Genomic DNA, 20,462 nt, shown 5'->3' with positions numbered 1-20,462 from the left:
TCGTTTCCCGGTCCTCCTCCGCCGTTCATCTTTGCCCCCCCCCCTTTCTTTTCCCTCTCTTTTTCCGCTCCCCGCGCGTTCTAGCCTCGTTCTTCTGCCCGGTATTCTTTCACCGCTCCATTCTGCAGAGCCTCTTCTTTTCTTCCTCTTTTCTCTTCTTTTTCTCTGCAACCTCTCCTCCTCGTCCTGCTCCACCCCCCCCTCCCCCTCCGCCACCCTCCAATCTCCCCCGCCGAGCCAACTCTACGTCACTGTCGTTCGTTCACGCAAGCACGCATCCACGCATACCAAATGAAAGCCCACACTATCTTCCTCCGTTCTGGCTGGCACGCTCATAATCGGTCTCGTCATCGCATGATCCCGGCTGCATTACTCCGAAGAAAGGCGGCTTTCACGAATGCTGCCAAACTGCCTGCGGTCGTTACCCTTTATGATGCACAGAATCGGCGATCCACGGTGTCTATTGATCCGGCACCGGGCACGATTTTCGCCGGGGCGTCGTTAAAGTTAAGACCAATCCGATGATGCGCTCATTAAACCGATCGGTGCCCCGGGATTTCCGGCGACCCTGGATAGCATAAAAATAATGACAATTGACTGGCGGCGCTTTTGTAGCGGCCGGCCGTTGTCTCGATTCCCGGTTTCCGGGATCCAACGGTCAGCTGGTTTATTGGTCGATTTTGCTCGACGCCGATCGCCCCCTGATTCCCCGGGTCCTCGGTTTCTTGCGTTGCCCGATCGACGGTTACGCGGTGCGTTTTCTGCCACCTCTTGCGGATTCCGCGGTCTTCCGTATCGGCGATCCCTAAACTGCGGTCTGCGGGCGTTCGACACGCGATCTTTTTCTTTAATTTTTCAGGTTTCTAAATAAAATATCGTCCGCGATCGGCCGTCGGGAAAGTTCTTTCTGAGATGCTTCGTCTCCAACGAATAATTGTCTTCCCCGCGATCTTGGTTTTTTTTTCTTCGTTTCCTTCGATCACTCGAGGCAGCATTAACAAATATGCAGCTGCTGCTATGGTTTAAAAGAAAAAACATCACGCACGTACTGCATCAGCAGAATCGGTTTCGTCTCATCGTCAGCCGCGCACAAACTATCGATGACAGTGCGCGTGACATTGGATGGCAATTTTTTTCGTGCGACATCAAGATTGCGGTTCGATAAGATGGCGCTGAACGACAGGTAGCATGCTCTGCAGATCGCAAAATGTTGTCGAACAACATGCGGCATGCCTACGAAGATACGGATCGCATAGCGTTGTCTCGGTGGAATCACGCCTTTGAGCGATAAATATCAAGCACAAAAATTCCCACGATATCAAAGTCACTGAATGAATGACACTGGAAAGAAGAAATTTGCTATAATGAATATACCGGTGTACGAAATTTGACTCGGTTTTTGTTACACAAGGTTTATATAATGGGTGATCTCAACAGTATTATTTCACGCTGTAAAATAGTATTATTTTACGTAAAACAGTATTATTTTACGAATTTTAGTATGTAATCTGTTTTCTTTCACGTAAAGTTTTCGAGTAACACGCTGTTCAATACTCAATAATTACTATAAACCCCATATTTTTACAAGATATGAAACATTATTTAAAGTATTATTATTAACATTATTTATTTGTTGATTTTCTGGAATATCCTGTTTCAGTGTCCTCCATTTGAAACAGCGAGTTTCAGTAATTCAAAGCGGAATTACAAAGAGACTATACAAAAACGAAAATCTCTTTTGTATTCTAAAAAGCCTAGTAATATTCAATTTGTTCAATTCATTTTTGTTTTAATATTAATATATATAATATTATATATATACACATATATAATATACAATAATAATATTCTAATAATATATATATTATGACATATTATATATAATGACACCTTTAAGCTCAAGATTCTTCAATACTTGCCGCATTGGTTACATATGAATGACACTACCTTTTAACCAGATTATATGTATAATCTAGTTAATAATATAATATATTTATAATTAATATATATAATCTAGTTAAAAAGGTAGTGTCATTCATATGTAGCCAACGCGGCAAGTATTGAAGAACCTTGAGCTTAAAAGCAGAGATTAGAGAGGAACAATTTGTTTAACTTCATTATGAAGTAAATTGCGTTAATTTTAACAACATTCTTCAAAGTTATAACCAGATTGCGGTTTTTATGCGCTTATGATAAAACTGAATAGCTGCAATTTAAAATATTGGAAGAGAATTGAGAAATGTCAATATATTATTCTTAATCTATTCAAGTCATCGAAGAAAGAAAGAACTTGCTATTTAATTTATTTCTTTTTATAATATTTCTATATCGACGCAGACAATCCTGATTTTGCATAAAAATCTGCAGACTAGTTGCAACATTTTACCAAATGCGACGTATCATCTCCTTAAAGTGTGAACAAAAATATTGTCACCAAAAAATTAGAAGCTTTCCTCATATATCAGTTACGTATAATAATTTTGAATACTGTTCAGAATATCAATTTTTTTTTCTTTTTTTGTAAAACCCAAAATCATGTTTGTCGAAAACGTATATCCTTGGTAACCAATATGTTAAAATTCAAGAAACATTTCAGAGCAAAAAGATGAATTACGACGCGATGAATGCGATGCAATCATATTAATGGTCGATTCTCTGTATCGTTCAGCTATGTAATTACAACATAAATGAACTTTATTTCTATGCAGTTGAACAACTAACAAATCGGATACTCCTAATAATATAAATGATAGTAATAAGTCGTCTTTATTTCGGACCAATTTAATTATAGTATGAAAGGGAATTAAACGTAATTGTAATTGCAGATTCGAATGTAATTGTAAAGTATCGCAGGGAATAATGAGTTGAAATTACACAATTTAAATAATACACGAGTTTACACCATCGTTATTAGTATACATAGACGAGTAGGTATTGCATATAGAATGCGAGTAACGTGATATAAAGTGTGCCAATTATGTGAGGTACGACTGGATCAAATCTCCTACCAAGTTGTAACATGAAGCAGGCCAGGCTGAAGTTTTTACGTCATAAATTACATAACTTGATCCGGTTACATCCGATTATGCTTGTTATTACATGCAATTATTTTTATTCGATATAACTTTCGTTTGACTTTGCGCTTTTTTCCTAATCGTAGGTTTTAGATTACCATTAATTGAGAATCATTGTACACGAATAATAATATCAAATGATATCGTATCAAATACAACAAAATATAGCAACATTTGGAGGAAAATCTTTTAGTTTTACCTCTAAAAAATATTCCGATGATATTTCTGTTTTTACGTGATGTTCCAATAGTAGTTAAATTCATTTTTACTGTGCAACTTGTTCGCGTAATATTTGTTTAAACGAACTCTATGGCAGTCGCCATTATTAAAATTATAGGTACTATGTCATCCAAATGAATTTATGTTATTTAAAACGAAAAATTCAGAGGACATATTTTTTTAAATATATTTTTTCATTGTGCAATACACTCGTACAATATTTATTAAGTCAACACTTTAGCAATCAATATTATTAAAATCGTAAGTACTAATATATGTTACACAAAACAAATAAATCAAAGGACATAATTTTCTTCGATTTCGAATACATTAATAGAGGAATTGTTATTATGCTGTTATTTGAAGTATAGTCACTTTCTTTCGAATAAGTTATATCGTAGATTTTTAGTTTCTGCTGAAACTAAATATCTAAAATTTGCATTTAAACTGATAATATCGAAGCTACTACAAAATGTAATAATTTCAAAATATGTTATTAATGGACTGTTAATTGTTTCCGGAGCACAGTGGTTATTATAATTACGTTGCTGTAAAAATAATGATAATTTCCGTCGCTTTAACGTTTGTTACGTCTTATTGTTAAATCGTTATTCGAATTATTATTCGAACTTGAATACTCGTGTGTTTTTCCATCGCAAAGCGCACAATCCGCTCTATTGATTTGTGCAGATGGTTTTTGTTTCCATTGTTTCGTCACGTCCATTTGACACTGCTGAACAACAGATGTAAAGATACAGGTTCGAATGCTTTTATTGAATGCGGTCGAACTGGGATAGGAAACCACGAAAAAAATCCTAAAACAAAAATATTTTAAGCAAAAATTGTGTAAACACATTTTATTCGCCAAAAACACACACACACTAAGGCGACCCCCGAAAATTTAATATCAAGGTTACATTCCATTTCTCATCTTCAGTATCCTGTAAATGCGATAACTTTGATTTGTACACATAAAATGTATTTGAATCTATATTAGAGAGAGAGAGAGAGAGAGAGAGAGAGAAAGTAAATTAAAATTTAATTATGAAATTTTATTACTAACAGTTGTTTATCGAGAATTGTGTAAAGATTTCGTATGAGTCGTTTCAGCATTCTCAAATTATTTAACCACTTAGCTGTTGCAATCTCTTTGAAAATTATATGAGCCGTTTATTTTGAAAGTGGCATAAGTCACTTTGTTTTGAAGTCGATATATTTAAGGGTTTGCGTTTTAACACGTTTAAAAATATGGATGCTAACTTTCGAGAAGATTTACTTGTATTCGTTATCTCAGGATACTGATATTTTTCTCAGTATAAATAATTTCGCATAAACATTAAAAAATCACCACTTTTCATTATACGGTAAAGTAACTTATGCCACTTTCAAAATAAACGGCTCATATGTGTGACTTTTATAATGAAGAGTTAAGTTGCAACGACAAAACTGTTTCATTCCTTAATTTCATTGTTTACTAACATTTATTCATTGACTTAACTTAAGCAGTTAGCTGTTTTCGACGAGTGATGTCGTCGTAGCACAAAACGTTGTCATTTCTTCACGGCAAATGCTATCAATAAAATCAAAAAATTAAAACCGTCACTCCATCATAGCTTATAGTTCGCAACCGTTAAATAATATTCCCGTTCAATTCCGAGGCCACAAAACCGGCGCGCAAAAACCAATCCTAAAATCGCGGCCTCGAAACCGCAATTGTTCCCGCAGCAACGAGCCAAAAGTTATTCCGCGAAAATGCCGGCGGGACTGATAAAGTCGGGGAGAAGAAGGCCTGCTCCGTGAAATTAAAACAAAGATGGTGGGCGTCGTTCGCCAGCAATCATAGAGATCAAGCAAATCCAGGCGAGCGAGACGATTAATCAATCCCCGAAGCTTGAGCAACGACGGCGAGAATCGATCGGCAAGGTATCGAGATTTCCCTGGAAGGGAAAAAAACGGGAGGGAAGAGGGAAGAGAGCAGAAAGACGGAGGGGGCCCGGGGAAGGGACAATAAATAAAGCGAGCGGCAGAGCGGAGGTTCGGCCGAGCCGAAACAAATGGAAAAATCGGAGCAGGATGAAGCGGTCGATCCGCTTCGCAGGACTTCGATCAGAAGATTGGCGAAATAGGAACGAGACGGGATCGATGCCGAGCAGACGGCGGCGGCGATGCGTCGCGAGAAATACGGATCCAGTGAAACGAATCGTCGGTTTGATCGAGGAGATCCGCGGTGCAGGGAACCAGCTCGTTGACGTGGACATATGCAATCGGAGACACTCAGGTGCTGCGGACGAGCGGCCCGAGCGGAGTGCTACACGGATGCACGGGTCGGCGGAAAGGAGCAAGGCGAACCAAGACGGTGGTAATGGTGAAACTATCTTGGGGTTATACTCCGGTCACTGACATCCAGCCGTAACGCTATATTCTCCTCGCCTGGACACCGGCTTTGCCCTCTGACAGCCTGCGTCTGCAGATCGCCGGACTCTCTTTCACGATACGGTGAACGCGCGCCTCTGCCCTCTTGCCGGCTTGCGGTACCCAAATTGGAGAAGATGTGTATCTGTATCTACCAGGGACGAGAAAAACGCGGCACCCACTCGTGGGTGGACCGAATCGTTCCGACTAGAGATCACGATTTTCAACGTGTACACACGGCGTACAGTGGCGGCCGTGTTCAGTAAACGGACAAATGTATTTAGACATCGTTTGAAGCGCAATAACTTTTTCGAAACTAGATCGAGTGACTTGAATGTTCTTTTTTAGGCGACAGAGGGACTAGTCTGCTAGACAGTGACTGAGTACTTTTTTTGTTAATTTTGCAAATATTCGAATATTTTCATATATTCAATATTCTAATTAATATTAGAATAACAAAAAGATAGAAATCTCTCGTTTTCTAACTTTTTCGTCGGAGCCTATTTATACGAAAATTCGAGAAATGCTTTTTGTATTTTTGTCACCTGATCTAGGTGACTCGTGTGTGTAGCGAAGATTCCGATGAGATCGGATGACCTTGATATGAGCTGTGAACAATTAAAGATCGCGAAGATCGCAATCCTTCCATGGTTTTTCGCACGTAAATAACCGTAACAAGTCTGCAACTTTTTAGACCTTCCAACGCTTGTAGCTTGGTTCTACATAGCCGATAAGCTCAGGTGATAAAGTTATAGATTAAGTTACTTATTAATAAATCATAGGGTAAACTATACAGCGTGGGTCACCATATATTGTCATCTAGATTTACGTCATTATTATAACGCGTAGCGAAAAACGAGAGGGGCACGTTCTGATGATACCAGTTTTCTGATAGGGGGACGTGTAGAGGGCACATGGAGGTCATTAACGCTTTTTTAAATGGAATCATATATTTTTTATCGCATCAGTTGCTGCGTCTCAATATTCTTTACAAAAGAGTATCTCGAGACGAGTTTATGTTAAAAGATCATTAGTTTAGGAGATATTTTAATTTTAATGTTGTTAGGAAATCGTGACTCCTTTGTTAATGTTGTAACGATTTTATTTATAGAAAAGGTTCAATGTGACGACAATTTTCGAAAATTTAATTATTTAAAAAAAAAGAGAAATATATTTTTTCTGGTTTTAATGAAATACCTTGGTAGTAATATCATGTTTTAAATGAAATTCAATAAGAATTTTCAATCGTTTATCAATTTTCTTGATTCATATCGTACTCACGAATGATATCACAATTGTTTTAAATATAAATTGTTTTCAATGTAAGTAAGATCGAATTATAGAACGTCATGGCAAATCCTGAAGTAAAACGGAGAAGACACTTTGCACCGCGAACGATCGACGAAGCTCTTTAATATTCAAGAGCAATAAGATAAAAATTAAGTGGAGTTATTGTCGTATCAAAAAATGACCGCTTCTCTCTCGTTTACTGTCTGGAGACGAGTATCACCAGGTCGACGTACGTAACATTTAGATACATCTATTAATTTCGAATTGATTGATATTTAACGACCTTCTCCCGGATACGTTTAAGTCGCTGTTAGATGCACTTATAGGATGGCTGTTGGTTCCGTGTAGCATAAACTGTGGTAATCGGTTTAGTGGCCCCCGCTCACGGACAACCAGGTATTTAGCAAAGTGCATCTAACGACGAGATTACGCACGGTTCCGACACACGACGCTCGCAACACACACGCGGACGATTTTTTATTTAATATCCTCAAAGGGAGCACGCGTACGTCCTTTCGTCGGTGATATTATAAAGTTCGCCTAAGTTGGCGCTTATGTTCTAATATTCATGCGAATATGTAAGTAGTCTCCATTCCATGCCGTAATCGACTACTATCTCATCGTAATTACACCAAGTGTTCTGCAGAAGCTATCGGCAACGTATCACGCGGTCTGTAATTCATTCAAAGATAATTGTGCAGACGATCTCCTCGCCTGTTGCAAAATTTATAGAATTTAATCCTTTGCACTCGAATGGCGACTCTGAGGCGCCACTAGAAATTGGTGTACTATTTTTCAAAATCATTCTAAGAGCATCGGACTCGTTTCTACTTGAAAAGAAACTATTAAAATTGCATTGTACTTGTCAACAGGCTCAATTTCATGTGCATAAGTCGCAATAAATTATATAAAATAGAACTACTGTAGATCAGAAATCATGTTTTGGATTTCGAATTCGAATAGCTTCGACCGCAAAGGGTTAAATAATGTTAATAAACAGCTCGCTTTCTCAAAAATCGTGTTTCGTACAAATGATAGTGAATAATTAATATTGATTTTTCTATTTCTGTTCTAGAGATAGAATTTTAATCGAATTAATGGTTAATAAAACAACAAATACTCTCGACGTTTTACCAAATATAAAATAATAATATAGAATATAAAATAATTATCGTGTTGATAATAATATTTTATGAATTTATAGAACACAATTTTCCAAATATGAGCACAAATTTCTATATTAATTTCGCACACAATATTTCAACACATATTTTACATTTTTAAATCGTTTCGTACGTTTTATTCATTACTCAATCATTCAATACATCGACTCTCATTTCTCTCGCAACATTCGATCATTCAATTCTACCATTTCCATAAACACAACTCCATATATCGTTGTGTAATAGTTATTAAACAATATAGATAACGAAATGTTAGTATAGTTATTATTTATTATTATCTCAATACGCTGAGATGAATATAAAATTATATAACAATATTTATAAACTATACAAAGTCTGCATTTGCATGAACATATCAAAATAGCATCATTTTCATTGTACAAAGCGCAAGACCAATTTCCAACAATAGTTCCAAATACTTTGAACAATGAAGATGACAATAGAAATCATCCAAAAATTTCCACAATATTTGACGATGATAAAACCTTTCCTCAATAACTTACAATTGACTCAAATTCGTCATCAGTAATTAATAGAATTAATAAAAAAAAAATTATGATCACATCTATGTATTATTTACAACTAAAAACATTTGAGTTAAAACAATGATTGCGCTGCAATGACCTTTGTCGCATTGATTATAACCAGAGATGGGTCGAAACCTGATTTTTAGATTCGTGAAACTCGAATCCGAAACTTCGTGTGGTCTCGAAACTCGAAACTCTCGAAACCCGAAATGCTTATATTTTTTGCGTGTTTTTTTTTCAAAGGAGTATCTATTTCGTTGGGAATTAAAATCTTGACAAATTCTTTACAGAATCCAATTATTCGTTGAACATAATTAGATGAAAATTAAATTCAGTTATAATTCAATTTTTTTCACCAATATTAAAATGTGTGTGTGTGTGTGTCTAAAGTCGAAATACAAACTCAATTGGATTATTACTTATAAAATAAAATAAATTCATATTATCACATTACAAATTGTTTGTACAAATTATTATTTACAGTCGGCGTAAAAAGTGTTCTTATATCATTTAAAATGGAACAACATTTTTGTAATTCGGGCAAGAGGTCTAAATTTTATTGAAATGCTAGAGGGATTTGTTTACTGGACAACGTCTACAACATATTTTTTTAAAAAACTCCAATTATTTCGAATGGAGAAACAAAATAAAATATTCACGTTTTTCAACTTTTTTATCTGAGCTCATAACAAAAATTCGAAAAATACATTTTATGTTTAGATCTGAGTAACTTATATCCAAACTTGACATTTCATTGACATCGTTTGACGTTGTTACTAGTTGACAAACAATTTTACAGATTTCAATGAAAAACAGGTAATTTTTTCATCTTTCAATGGCTGTAGCTTTCAATGAGATTTTCAGCACGTATTTAAATTAACGAGATCTGCAGGATGCATTTTTTTAATTTTCACTATGGACTCGGATAAAAAAACTTGAGAAATTTTTATTTCGCTTGTCATCACAATTAATTGTAATTTATGAGAACGATGTTTTAGCCATTGTTTAGTAAACTGATCCCCCTAACATGTCAAGAAAAGATTAGATCACTTGGCTAAAAAAAAGCCACTCTGTTTTAAAACGCGTACGAATACTTTGAACACCGACTGTACCTCAGTTTCGAGCGTTTCGAATCACAAAGCTGACACGAAGGTACCCCCGCTTTTTGATCTTCATCGTATTGCAAGAGGAAAACGCTTTATTCGACACGGCGTGGCCGATAATTCGGCGAACAAAAGACACCCAAAACCGAACATTTTCGGTGCCACTAGTTTCGTATTTTAGAAACCGCGCGTCCGCCTTTTTTTGGTTATCTAATATTTGCAGTCCGAGGGGAATCTACCAGTAAATATCACGCGCCTTTTCAATTCTGTTTCAGGCGGGCCATGAACAATGAAGCTCGAGTGTCGTCTCGAGAGAAAGGAACGAAAGAGTCCAAAGTAGGATGAACCGTGAACAGTCTTGATTCCTTGGTTGGCATCGCTGAGTGCGGAGCTCCGGAGCTTCTCTGCGCTCTCTTCGCTTCTTTCTTCCTTCGATCTTCGGCCCGACACCCTATTTTCCTGCAGCTTCTAATGGCTCTCGAGGGTCCCTGTCTTATCGGTAACCCGTTTCCACGGATCCATTCTCAATGAAGAATCTGCACTTCTATTTTCCAGTGTCCTCACGACGTCGGCGAGGCGGGGGAGAACGCGATTGCATAAACCGGGAAGCGGCGGCGGAGCCCGACGTTGAAGGACACCGGCCGCATAAAACTCGAACGTTACGGGCGGGCCTGACTCTTTGCTCTACCCGTACCTTTGCCTCTGGGTGAGCAAAGTTTCAGGTGTGTCCGTGCCAGTCGACCGTCAACGATTACTTCGAGCCTGAATCATCATCCGTGCACCAGGGATCGCTTCAACGGCGGTGTCTTCAAGAGACACCCCAGAACTTGCCAGCTTCTTCGGTTCTCACGGAGGGTCCGATATCAACAATTTCACTTCGGAGGACGGCTAGGGGTGTTGACGGACAGCCACGGACGCTTGAAGCTTTTTCACGCGTGCACGGTTCAATTTACGCGACACCAGTACGGTTAAATTTCCACGAAACCCGTTCGATTCAATTTCCACGAAACTCGTACGGTTAAATTTACACGAAACTTGTATTGTTAAATTTATACGAAACTCGTACGGTTAAATTTACACGGAACTCGTGCGGTTAAATTTACACGAAACTCGTACGGTTAAATTTACACGAAACTCGTACGAAACTCGTATTGTTAAATTTATACGAAACTCGTACGGTTAAATTTACACGAAACTCGTACGAAACTCGTATTGTTAAATTTATACGAAACTCGTACGGTTAAATTTACACGGAACTCGTACGGTTAAATTTATACGAAATCCGTACGGTTCAATTTACAACTCTTTCCGCACCGAAATGCCTCGAGTTAGACGAGGCAGAGTTGTGCAGAATTACAATTGAATTACTCAAGGAATTATCGTTACAAAGTAATTCAATTATATTATAATTCACTCACATTGTAATTCAATAATAATATAAATAAAATAGTAAGTATTAGGTCTACCGAAAAGTTCTGTCCGATAGTGTTACTTCAAGTATCAATCCATATGCACACGTTGATTTGAGACATATATGACTATCTCTCTTTATCGTTGCATTTACACGCATGTACTCTCCTAAATAAACTGAAACAAAGATGTCTCATGTCATTATTAAGTGAGACGCGATCGTGAAAACATGGCTACCGATGATAATGCCAGACCACAAGCTGCTTTGGCGACTCGTCAGAAAATCGCAGAGCTAGGCTGGGAAATTCTGTCGCATCCACCCTAGTCCCCAGACCTAGCACCCTCCGATTATCACTTGTTTCTCTCTTTGCAAAACTTTTTACAGGAAAAAAATTCAAAACTGAAGCTGATGTCAACCAAGCACTAGGTTCTTCGCCTTTAAAAATAAATCATTTTTTAAAAATGGCATTTACAAGTTGCTGGCAAGAAGTCATAAGTAACGATGGAAAGTATATTCTATAATAAATATTATTAAATGTATGAAAATTGTGTTGTATTTCAATTCAAAAACGAACAGAACTTTCCGGTAGATCTAATACTAATAGTAATATAATAAAAAGTAATAATTTAATTGCTTCATGTAAGCAATTAAATTGGATCAATAACATGTTTCGTGTGAAACGTATATTAAATTAGTTCTAATTATTAAGCCACGCTGTGTGTAGGTACATTTAAACATTGTAACTCTTGCAAATAATAATTTTAGAAGTTGTAACATTATGTCGATTCAAATAATTTGTTGGATCATGGACGAACTGTGGAGAATTCTTTAAGATATTCACAACTGTCGATCTCAGACTTTAAAATGTCTATTCGGAAACTGTCGGTAAATAGGCTGTTAATTTATGTCATGTATATTATTGTATTTACATACGTAGACAGATATTTCGGTTCGGTTTGCATTAACGGGTTGCAGTTTCGAAAGGCTCGTTGGTCTTTAACAAACACGAATCTCAAAACATTAAGAAACTCATCGTGAGATCGTTGAAATATTGGAAGCGGTATACGTGAATTAACACGTTTCTGCAGCATTGTCTGGGAGAAGTGAAAGATAAATACTCAGGAGCAGCGACGAAGCAGACTCGACAGTACTCTTACGCCTGAAATTTGCTTTTTACCTGGACCCCGTACTCTCTTACTTTGAGAAAATAAAGGTGAGCAAAGTTTCAGGTGTGTGAGTGCGTTGGATTCAACAAGTAAGTCCGAATCGCGAGGAGTTCCGCAGTAAGGTGTTGAATAAAAGAAGAATCCGAGGAGCGGAGGAGATGAAAATCGTCGAAGCGATGGAAGAAGAGAAAAATTGTTGGCGTGCAAATAGAAGAATAAGAAAATAACTATTGTTAATCCCCGTATGCAAATGGTGAACTTAACTTTTCATTGACATTTATAATAACAGATTTGCTGCTATCGTTTGTTTGTCGCGTTTCACGGCACGCAGAACGAATACGAATTGCAAAAAGGGTAGAAATATGTAGATACACAATATACATATGAATATCCGCTGTAATATGTTCGTTATGATAATTAACTGATTAACAAATCCGTCCATTATGACAATTAACCGATTAGCAAATCCGTTCGTTACGACAATTAACCGATTAGCAAATCCGTTCATGAAATCGCGTTATAGAAATAACATCGCGTACCTCGATATGTAGTTCGTCTGAAATGCTAGTTGTAGAAAGAATTGGATCAAGGTTGGATTTTGTATTTCGATAGATATCGACGTGTGTGTTCGAATTGTTGTGTAAAAATAAATCATACGTTTCTGCAGCTTTTTCCCATCTTTCCCCGCTTTTGTTCGTATATCGACAGATCCAGTTTTCATGGCCTGCATTGAAACCGTCCATCAGTAGACTGCGGATTTTTATGAAAAATAAAAATCTTGTACATTAATTGCAAGAAATAGAAACTAGACAAAAAACCCGTATATTGTTTCAATGATTTTATTAGATTGAAAATAATGCAATGACACTTTTAAATTCTTTTAATCTCCTCCCTATTTTGAATCGAAACTACTCATGTTTGCCACGGATGCATAAAATCCGCAGTCTACCCATTTAGTTTGCAGTTGCTGCTTTCTTCTACATTTTGCGCAAGCGTTATCCTTTTATTTCTCGCACAACCCCTCGAATAGTCTGAATAGTCTATTACGAAAGTAACATTAGTGGTTAACACTTCATCTATCAATAGTTTTCTAATAGTTCTTTCCAAGTCGAAGGTCAACAAGTTACGAATTTATATAAAAAAAGATTATTAAATTTAGTAATAGTAAATTCTCTCCAATTATCCCTTAGCTCGTAAACAAAATTGAACAATTTGAAAGAAGGATGTACGATTATTCGAGCCTCGTTTCTTTAGTCGCCGATTGTCAACTACAAAAACGACCCGCGAGGCTCAAATAATCGTATCGTCTCTTCTCAAATTGTCAATTTTGTTTCCAAGCTGAGGGTAAATTAGGAAAAATTTACTGTATTTAGATTAATGTAACATAACAAGTAATTTTGAGATTATTATTTAGAAGAAAATGATCGATCTCTTCTTAGACACAGTTCAGTCATTGACGTTCTATTAACCCCTTGACATACCGTCTTCTTCGCAGTTACTGTAATTAGAAATTTTTCAATTGCAATAATTTCTTAGAAGGGAAAGAAGATTGATGCTTATTGTGTGTGTGCCTAAGTTTACTCGAATGCTTAAATATTGATGACAAGAGATTAGAATTTTATTCCAATTTCAAAGGACAGAATAACATCTATACTCAATTAATTATTATCAGAAATTTTCATGCCGAGTCGGACTCGTCAAAATACGGCAAAGGGTTAATAGGCATTCGATAAATAAAAAAAAAAAGCGTTCAGCTTGTTACAGCTTCTTAAATAATGTTCGGTAAATATGGATTGAACCATTGTTCGTGCAACTTCATTATATGCAGCATAAACAAAAGTTTTCGTACCACAATTCTCGTTAAAATCCGACACGTCACGCGCGCCGAGTTAATATTCATATTCGACGTGTCAGATAGAATCTGGGTATGGAAAAATTCGTTCGACCGGAAAAGAAGCGTTCGAAAACTCGTCCATGATTGGTGGTAAAGTTAAACAGGTCTTCGAGAGACTAATAAATCAAGTCGAGCGTTAGGATCTGGTTTCCGTCAGCGACAGGCTTCCTCGTACATGTATAAATCGATAACAGAGTCGTTAAAGCCAGTGTAATTGAGAGAATGTAACTTTATACTTAAGAATCAATATATAGATATATGTACATGCACCGAGAGAAGCAGCGAAATTCTAGATGATTTACTTATATTAACTTGTAACTTCGCCAATCTTTGTTGTACACGTAGAAACAAATTTTGTAATATATCAGATTAAACGACAATAAATATAGTGGTAAAAAATTAATTTAATTACGCGAGAGTATCAATCCATAGGCTCCCTTTTTATTTTCCATTTATCGAGTCTATTAAATTCATTCAACAAGATGGAAAGTGACGAACTAACGATGCATTAAATGTGTTATTGAATTCAGAGAAAAACGAGTACATTAGCACCCGTACTGCAAGGCTCGGGTCCATTTAGACCCAGAATATGAATATTATATTTATATAACATAATTTTACACATTATATTTATATTTATGTTGATGTTATTTATTAATGTTAATGTTACGTTATTAATATTTATCTTCAAACAATTTATATATATTTCTTGTTGATTGAAATCGTTACATGTTTCGTTAAGATCTATGACATTGGTAGACCGCGGAACTTTATGCAAAATAAAAATTGTCAAAGTTAATTATAAGAATCGTAAGTTAGACGACAGTGTATTTCGTTTTTTAACACTTTTGCTGTCTCGTCACCCGCATATGGGTGATGGAATTATTTGCTCAGATTTGAAAATTCATTTTTACACTGAAATTGCACTTGAATTAATTTTTACTCAGATATGAAAATTAATTTTTACACCAATATATAATATCTCAATAATTTTGTTAGGTTTCGCAAAACGTAAGAATGTTGAAGAAAAGATCATTGACGTCATACAATTTGACTTTCAAATGTTTTTTTTTGCCTAAATCAAATATTTTAGTTTTATGAAATTTAGTGACCTTTTGCTGTGGTAATCAAGGCGTTAATACTGGTAATATGTTAAAAATAACGTAACAATAGCCTCAAATTTTTCTAATGTCTACAGTTTCCTATTTGACCTGTTAATTTTTCACGTGAACGTATAAAATCCGCATTCCACAAGCATTAGTATCTAGACGGGACACTTTAAAAACCGTACTGAAAAGAATAGTCTAATAAAATTGCAAATAACTCTGGGCATATTTAGCTGTTTTTATCAAAAATGTCCGACGTTCGTGTGTTAAATAATGCAACTGTGTATAACTTAGTTACACGCATATGTTACAAATTAAAGATGAAAATATCGTAACAATGCGCTGAGATGATCCTATGGTTTCATACATAAAGTTTAAAATCCGGCGGATACTTCTCCCGGATGCGCCGGGAAATCCGGATTAGATGGCTGCTTCAACGTTGCTAGCCGAGACAGGATGAAAAAAAATTGAAAGAATAAGCAGGAAACAGTTGGTTTTCCCAACGTCTTTCTGATTAATAAAACGAGACTTCGAGCGGAATTGCGAATAAAACGGAACAGCGACCGCAACGATTATTTTCACCGTAACGGCAAAATAACGATCGGTTAAAATTACGAGTGAAATAGTAGGTGGCAATCTATCTGAACCGAAATTCATGAGAGATTCTCGTCCACGGTTACGGTCAATAACGGAATTCATGAGTTTCTTGCTCTCAATTATGGTCAACGCCGAAATTCATGAGAGACTCGCGCTCAAGAGCGAAGTTCTTCAAAAATTCAAATACATACGATCAACGCTTACGTTCAAGAGAGATTCCGCTTTTAGAAAGCAGCACGAATTTTTTATTTAAATGAAAATGAGATATTTATTTACCGTTTTACTATCAAATATTTATTTACTAATTTTTATTTTCAAAATAAAATGGCTTCTTGCGTGCAGCTGAGTAGCTGATAGAATACGAATGTTATATATATATACATATTCTGGCGTTTGTTAGATTTGTTTATTGCTGTTTATTTATAAAAGACAAATAATTTCTGATTTATACTTGAATAAATATAATTGAATACAAGACAAATGTTGTACATAAAATACACATTCTCGTATTTGCTTATCATTTGTTTATCACTTCATCTTTACAAAAAGGAAATCTTTTTGAGAAAATAGCTCAAAGAAATGTGCTAAGCTCGTATAAATAATGGACTTTAAACGAGACGTAGCGATTTCTACGTAAAACTTTCGGTTGGTTTATACGCGTTTAAATTTTTAATTTTGAGAAAGGTTTGGATTAGACATTTATTTTTCTTTAATAAATTTAATAATTAGAGAGTAATACGACCATATTTTCATATAGTTTAAATAATTTTGCTATTCCACATTGTCAGATCGTTCAGTAGAAAGCAACAATTGCATTTTAAATTCAATCGAACATTTAATTGATCAAATACGCGTTATTTGGTTGTACACAGTTTTTCTAACGTGCTGCCGACAGATAAATAAATACAGCTTTTAACCCTTAAATGCATATTGTTGCCAATTGTCCACATTCCAGTTCCACTTAATTTTATTCGAAAACCTGAGCATGTGCGTTTCCGAACACACGTCGATAACAATAGACAATAGACAATGTGTGAAATAAAAGACTTGACATTACTTTTGGCGAGTAAGTTATATGTTTTTTGACATTTGAATGTGGCGGGTGATAACCTTCAATGTGTTACTTGGAGAGATATTTTCTTTTTTCGAGTTTCACGGACTGAGAGTGCATCAAATGCAAGGTTGCTTTGTGTCACAACAAAAATCGCAATTGTTTCGCTGCATTTCATTTATAAATCATGTGAAAATTCCTATACTAATAGATAATACAAATACATGACCATTTGTTTACGTCTACAATAATTTTAGTAATAAACGCATATTGTTGCCAAAAGTCTGCATACAACTTTTTTCAAAATAAATACTCAATATTATTACCTAGATTTTTTTATTTATTTTTTACGTAACCTATATATGTGACTACATTCCTATAAAAGACAATTTTTTTAAATTCAAAACAAAAATTCATGCATTTAAGGGTTAAACAAATCACTTGAACGATCAATTTGTGATTGATAAGAAATCCATCGTTTCACTTGACAAGATACGGCAAAGCGTCGATTATCCGAACTTCCAATATCTGAATTCTTTGTTATCCAAATACATTATATATTCTAAATACAGTCATTTCTCCCTAATTCGCGCACAGATTGCACACAAAAATGGACAATTTGGGAAGAGGAGATACGATTATTCGTACGTAACCTTGCGGCACGTTTTTATAGGAACCGATTGTCAACAATTTAAAAACGAGACGCAGGACTCGAATAATCTTATCTCCTCTTCTCAAATTGTCCATTTTTGTGCGCAATCTGAGCGCGAATTAGGGAGAAATTGCTGTAATTCGTTCTAATGCGATCTAAATACAATTCGATTTAATACGAATCGAAAAACATTTGATCCAGCACTTTAACCCTTTGCACTCGAAGCTATTTTAACTGTATGAATATAAAATCATTTTTCTCACTTATAGTATTTTTTATTTTACATGATAAAATGCATTTTATGCACATGAAATTAATTTTTGGGACTCGCACAACAGTTACGCTCTTAACAATTCTCTAAATCTAAACTTTGTTAATATAAAAATTATCTTAAAACGTGATATAACAAACTTTAGAGGTGCCTCTGAGTCACCATTCGAGTGCAAAGGGTTAATTCTGGTATACTAATACCCGTGTTTCTACGATTAAATCGGCCAATCGAGATTCCGCTGTATTTTCGCGTAGAACCAGAGAAACGGAATTACATATTTCTCAGCGGTCCGACGATACAGCTAGCAATTGCAGGGTCGATGTATCTTAGCAATGTTGCACGAAACATATCAACAACTATATATCCAGGGTAAAGGTGCTTGCCCGCGAAACAGCATCGCAGCCGTAAAAGATTATGAACTTTACAACCCTGTAACCGAAACTGCGTTTTGGGGGGGCGGCATTGTTGAAAGTTTCGGGTCGATAGTTGATAACGCTGCAAGTTAGTTATTACCGAAAGTTTCGCCACTAAACCATCCGGCGGATACTGTTGCTGGCATCGAATTTAAACTGTTAACACATCTACCAACCTATCGTACATTCGAGGTATATTATTCGCGATAAGAACGGCGCGCGGCTATCGTGTTTTCCGTGTGCAGTTCGGTATTGGACAAGTTATGGTATCCGTTGCTACTCTTTATTGCGGTTTTCGGCCGGGCCGAGATTAATTGGAAAAGTTGCTATCCGACCGCTAAATCCTTTCCGTTCCATTTTATGCAAACGGAATGAGAAGCCCCCAAATTGTTCGCCGCTACGCCGGAAGAAAAATTACGGCGGTGCGTATCCCGGGCTCCACCTACGCAAACGTTCAGCAGCCGCCTGCTTCGTTAATGCTGGAAACGCTTTCGCCCCGTTCAATGTTTCAGCGAACAAATAACCATCGGCAACAGCCGAATGCACGTCACTTCTCGCCATGCGAGCATTCCGAATTATTAACCCTTTGCACTCGAAGATACTTTAATCACGGAGTCCAGGCGTTTCTTGCAATTTCGCGGCTACGAGCGTATTTAACCCTTCCACAGTGTTTACAAAAACTTACACCAGTTATACAAACACTTGTACACTCGATAAAAGAAATACGAGCATATCTTTTGGAATCGCACTATGATGTAATATTTTTTGAATTATTATATGAAAGTTTATACAGTCGTGCCTGTAAGTATTCGCACCCTCATTGTTTAAAAAAAAAAGCTGTCGAAATCAACAAGTAGTAATAATAGTAATAATATAATAGTAATAATAGTAGTAATAATAATGTTTATTTAGATATATTCTCTTTATTGATTACTCAATCTTTTTTTTAATTGAACGTTTTACGTGTGTCCATTCGCAGTAAACAATTAATAAATTATATAGGAATAAAACGCATTTGTGAAAATACTATATACTATTATTGTAGTAATTGTAAAAATTCTGATATTGCATGTTTGATAACTTTCCAGATTACAATTCCTGTGTCTCCTACCTTCTTTATCTCTCTTACTCAGTTTGAAAATTCTGCGAATAAATTTTTACTTTTTCCTGTGCTTTCATATTTATTATAGCGAGTCCCATAATGGCAACTAAGTAATTACCGATTTCAGTTATAGATGTCTCTCACTCCCATTTTTATGATATCCGTAAATGTTATATTATAAAATTATTATTACTATTATTATGTTATTTTTTATTATCCATGAATGTTAGCAACTGGACAAATTGAATACAGCAGTCAAGGAAAAGCGACCAGAATTGGTCAATCGTAAAGGTGTCATTTTCCAGCAGGACAATGCTAGGCCGCACACGTCTTTGTCCACTCGGCAAAAATTCATGGATATTGGTTGGGAATTGATGTTACACCCACCATATAGCCCTGATTTCGCGCCATCGGATTACCACTTATTTCGATCCCTGGACAACTCCTTTCGTGGTAAAACTTTTAACGACGATGACGCTGTAAAATCTCGCTTAACTCAGTTTTTGGCCGAAAAGGATCAGACTTTCTACGAGCGTGGAATTTTCAAGTTGTCAGAGAGATGGCAAAAGGTCATCGAACAAAATGGAAAATACATTACGGATTAAACTTTATTCCAAGTAAAAAAAAATTTTTATTTCATTGAACAAATCGGCAATTACTTAGTTGCCAACCCAATATTACGTTCGCTGCCTGTAAAAAAATGTTGTTGAGATCAAGCGACAATCATTACTGTAAATTTATTATTACTATTGCAATGATTGTTACTTGATTTCAATAACATTTGTTTACAAGCAGCGAAGGTGATACTCGCTATAATAAATATGAAAACACAGAGGAAAGTAAAAATTTATTCGCAGAATTTCCACAATGACTAAGAGAAATAAAGAAAGTAGGGAACAGAAATAGTAAATTGGAAAGTTATCAAACATGAAATATCAGAATTTGTACAATTACTACAACAATAATATGTGGGCTTTTACAAATGCGTTT

This window comes from Megalopta genalis, chromosome 4 (genome assembly GCF_051020955.1).
Source record: "Megalopta genalis isolate 19385.01 chromosome 4, iyMegGena1_principal, whole genome shotgun sequence".
Lineage (NCBI taxonomy): Eukaryota > Metazoa > Arthropoda > Insecta > Hymenoptera > Halictidae > Megalopta > Megalopta genalis.
The sequence above is the reverse complement of the archived record's forward strand: the minus strand, read 5'-3'. Positions refer to the sequence as shown.